Raw genomic sequence first — 4,331 nt, 5'->3', positions numbered from 1 at the left:
GAGCGCGCGGGGGAGAGAGAGAGCGCGCGGGGGAGAGAGAGAGCGCGCGGGGGAGAGAGAGAGCGCGCGGGGGAGAGAGAGAGCGCGCGGGGGAGAGAGAGAGAGCGCGCGGGGGAGAGAGAGAGAGCGCGCGGGGGAGAGAGAGAGCGCGCGGGGGAGAGAGAGAGCGCGCGGGGGAGAGAGAGAGAGCGCGCGGGGGAGAGAGAGAGAGCGCGCGGGGGAGAGAGAGAGCGCGCGGGGGAGAGAGAGAGAGCGCGCGGGGGAGAGAGAGAGCGCGCGGGGGAGAGAGAGAGCGCGCGGGGGAGAGAGAGAGAGCGCGCGGGGAGAGAGAGAGCGCGCGGGGGAGAGAGAGAGCGCGCGGGGGAGAGAGAGAGCGCGCGGGGGAGAGAGAGAGCGCGCGGGGGAGAGAGAGAGCGCGCGGGGGAGAGAGAGAGCGCGCGGGGGAGAGAGAGAGCGCGCGGGGGAGAGAGAGAGCGCGCGGGGGAGAGAGAGAGGGCGCGGGGGAGAGAGAGAGCGCGCAGGGGAGAGAGAGAGCGCGCAGGAGAGAGAGAGAGAGCGCGCGCGGGGAGAGAGAGAGAGCGCGCGGGGGAGCGAGAGCGCGCGCGGGTGGGAAAGGGAGAACGCGCGGGGGAGAGCGAGAGGGCGCGCGCGGGGGAGAGCGAGAGGGCGCGCGCGGGGGAGAGCGAGAGGGCGCGCGCGGGGGAGAGCGAGAGGGCGCGCGCGGGGGAGAGCGAGAGGGCGCGCGCGGGGGAGAGCGAGAGGGCGCGCGCGGGGGAGAGCGAGAGGGCGCGCGCGGGGGAGAGCGAGAGGGCGCGCGCGGGGGAGAGCGAGAGGGCGCGCGCGGGGGAGAGCGAGAGGGCGCGCGCGGGGGAGAGCGAGAGGGCGCGCGCGGGGGAGAGCGAGAGGGCGCGCGCGGGGGAGAGCGAGAGGGCGCGCGCGGGGGAGAGCGAGAGGGCGCGCGCGGGGGAGAGCGAGAGGGCGCGCGCGGGGGAGAGCGAGAGGGCGCGCGCGGGGGAGAGCGAGAGGGCGCGCGCGGGGGAGAGCGAGAGGGCGCGCGCGGGGGAGAGCGAGAGGGCGCGCGCGGGGGAGAGCGAGAGGGCGCGCGCGGGGGAGAGCGAGAGGGCGCGCGCGGGGTAGAGCGAGAGGGCGCGCGCGGGGGAGAGCGAGAGGGCGCGCGCGGGGGAGAGCGAGAGGGCGCGCGCGGGGGAGAGCGAGAGGGCGCGCGGGGGAGAGAGAGAGCGCGCGGGGGAGAGAGAGAGCGCGCGGGGGAGAGAGAGAGCGCGCGGGGGAGAGAGAGAGCGCGCAGGGGAGAGAGAGAGCGCGCGGGGGAGAGAGAGAGCGCGCGGGGGAGAGAGAGCGCGCGCGGGGGAGAGAGAGAGCGCGCGGGGGAGAGAGAGAGCGCGCGGGGGAGAGAGAGAGCGCGCGGGGGAGAGAGAGCGCGCAGGAGAGAGAGAGAGAGCGCGCGGGGGAGAGCGAGAGAGCGCGCGCGGGGGAGAGCGAGAGAACGCGCGCGGGGGAGAGCGAGAGAGCGCGCGCGGGGGAGAGCGAGAGAGCGCGCGCGGGGAGAGCGAGAGAGCGCGCGGGGGAGAGAGAGAGCGCGCGCGGGGGAGAGAGAGAGCGCGCGCGGGGGAGAAAGAGAGAGCGCGCGGGGGAGAGAGAGAGAGCGCGCGGGGGAGAGAGAGAGAGAGCGCGCGGGGGAGAGAGAGTGAGCGCGCGGGGGAGAGAGAGAGAGCGCGCGGGGGAGAGAGAGAGAGCGCGCGGGGGAGAGAGAGAGAGCGCGCGGGGGAGAGAGAGAGCGCGCGGGGAGAGAGAGAGAGCACGCGCGAGAGAGAGAGCGCGCAAGCGAGAGAGAGCGAGCGCGCGAGCGAGAGAGAGAGCGCGCAAGCGAGAGAGAGAGCGCGAACGAGAGAGATAGAGAGCGCGCGCGAGCGAGAGAGAGAGAGCGCGCGCGCGCGAGCGAGAGAGAGCGCGCGCGGGGGAGAGAGAGAGAGCGCGCGGGGGAGAGAGAGAGAGCGCGCGGGGGAGAGAGAGAGAGCGCGCGGGGGAGAGAGAGAGAGCGCGCGGGGGAGAGAGAGAGAGCGCGCGGGGGAGAGAGAGAGCGCGCGGGGGAGAGAGAGAGAGAGAGCTCGCGCGAGCGAGAGCACGCGCGAGAGAGAGAGCGCGCAAGCGAGAGAGAGCGAGCGCGCGAGCGAGAGAGAGAGCGCGCGCAAGCGAGAGACAGAGAGAGCGCGCGCAAGCGAGAGAGAGAGCGCGAACGAGAGAGATAGAGAGCGCGCGCGAGCGAGAGATAGAGAGCGCGCGCGAGCGAGAGAGAGAGAGCGCGCGCGCGAGCGAGAGAGCGCGCGCGCGAGCGAGAGAGAGAGCGCGCGCGAGTGAGAGAGAGAGAGAGCGCGCGCACGAGAGAGAGAGAGAGCGCGCGCGCGCGAGAGAGAGAGAGAGCGCGCGCATGAGAGAGAGAGAGAGCGCGCGCGCGAGAGAGAGAGAGAGCGCGCGAGCGAGAGAGAGAGAGAGAGCGCGCGAGCGAGAGAGAGAGAGCGCGCAAGCGAGAGAGAGCGAGCGCGCGAGCGAGAGAGAGAGCGCGCGCAAGCGAGAGACAGAGAGAGCGCGAACGAGAGAGATAGAGAGCGCGCGCGAGCGAGAGAGAGAGCGCGCGCGCGAGCGAGAGAGAGAGCGCGCGCGCGAGCGAGAGAGAGAGCGCGCGCGCGAGAGAGAGAGAGAGCGCGCGCGCGAGAGAGAGAGAGAGCGCGCGCGCGAGAGAGAGAGAGAGGCGCGCGCGCGAGAGAGAGAGAGAGCGCGCGCGCGAGAGAGAGAGAGAGCGCGCGCGCGAGAGAGAGAGAGAGCGCGCGCGCGAGAGAGAGAGAGAGCGCGCGCGCGAGAGAGAGAGAGAGAGCGCGCGAGCGAGAGAGAGAGAGAGCGCGCGCGAGCGAGAGAGAGAGAGCGCGCGGGGGAGAGAGAGCGCGCGGGGGAGAGAGAGAGCGCGCGGGGGAGAGAGAGAGCGCGCGGGGGGGAGAGAGAGCGCGCGGGGGAGAGAGAGCGCGCGGGGGAGAGAGAGCGCGCGGGGGAGAGAGAGCGCGCGGGGGAGAGAGAGCGCGCGGGGGAGAGAGAGAGAGCGCGCGGGGAGAGAGAGAGCGCGCGGGGAGAGAGCGCGCGGGGAGAGAGAGAGCGCGCAGGGAGAGAGAGAGCGCGCGGGGAGAGAGAGAGAGCGCGCGGGGGAGAGAGACAGCGCGCGCGGGGGGAGAGAGAGAGCGCGCGCGCGCGTGGGAGAGAGAGAGAGCGCGCGCAGGGGAGAGAGAGAGAGCGCGCGCGGGGGGGAGAGAGAGAGAGAGAGCGCGCGCGGGGGGGAGAGAGAGAGAGAGCGCGCGCGGGGGGGAGAGAGAGAGAGAGCGCGCGCGGGGAGAGAGAGAGAGCGCGCGGGGGAGAGAGAGAGCGCGCGCGCGGGGGAGAGAGAGCAAGCGCGGGGGAGAGAGAGCAAGCGCGGGGGAGAGAGAGCAAGCGCGGGGGAGAGAGAGCAAGCGCGGGGGAGAGAGAGCAAGCGCGGGGAGAGAGAGCAAGCGCGGGGGAGAGAGAGCAAGCGCGGGGGAGAGAGAGCAAGCGCGGGGGAGAGAGAGAGAGCGCGCGCGGGGGAGAGAGAGAGAGCGCGCGCGGGGGAGAGAGAGAGAGCGCGCGCGGGGGGAGAGAGAGAGCGCGCGGGGGAGAGAGAGAGAGCGCGCGGGGGAGAGAGAGAGCGCGCGCGGGGGAGAGAGAGCAAGCGCGTGGGGGAGAGAGAGCAAGCGCGCGCGGGGGAGAGAGACGCGCGGGGGAGAGAGAGAGCGCGCGCGGGGGAGAGAGAGCAAGCGCGGGGGAGAGAGAGAGCGCGCGGGGGAGAGAGAGAGAGCGCGCGCGGGGGAGAGAGAGAGAGCGCGCGCGGGGGAGAGAGAGAGAGCGCGCGCGGGGGAGAGAGAGAGAGCGCGCGCGGGGGAGAGAGAGAGAGCGCGCGCGGGGGAGAGAGAGAGAGCGCGCGCGGGGGAGAGAGAGAGAGAGCGCGCGCGGGGGAGAGAGAGAGAGCGCGCGCGGGGGAGAGAGAGAGAGCGCGCGCGGGGGAGAGAGAGAGAGCGCGCGCGGGGGAGAGAGAGAGAGCGCGCGCGGGGGAGAGAGAGAGAGCGCGCGCGGGGGAGAGAGAGAGAGCGCGCGCGGGGGAGAGAGAGAGAGCGCGCGCGGGGGAGAGAGAGAGAGCGCGCGGGGGAGAGAGAGAGAGCGCGCGCGGGGGAGAGAGAGAGAGCGCGCGCGGGGGAGAGAGAGAGAGCGCGCGCGCGGGGGAGAGAGAGAGAGCGCGCGCGGGGGAGAGAGAGAGG

Source organism: Chiloscyllium plagiosum, unplaced genomic scaffold (genome assembly GCF_037043375.1).
Source record: "Chiloscyllium plagiosum isolate Xiang-an unplaced genomic scaffold, Cpla_swu_hap1 HiC_scaffold_23, whole genome shotgun sequence".
NCBI lineage: Eukaryota > Metazoa > Chordata > Chondrichthyes > Orectolobiformes > Hemiscylliidae > Chiloscyllium > Chiloscyllium plagiosum.
This window is presented reverse-complemented; position numbering follows the sequence as displayed.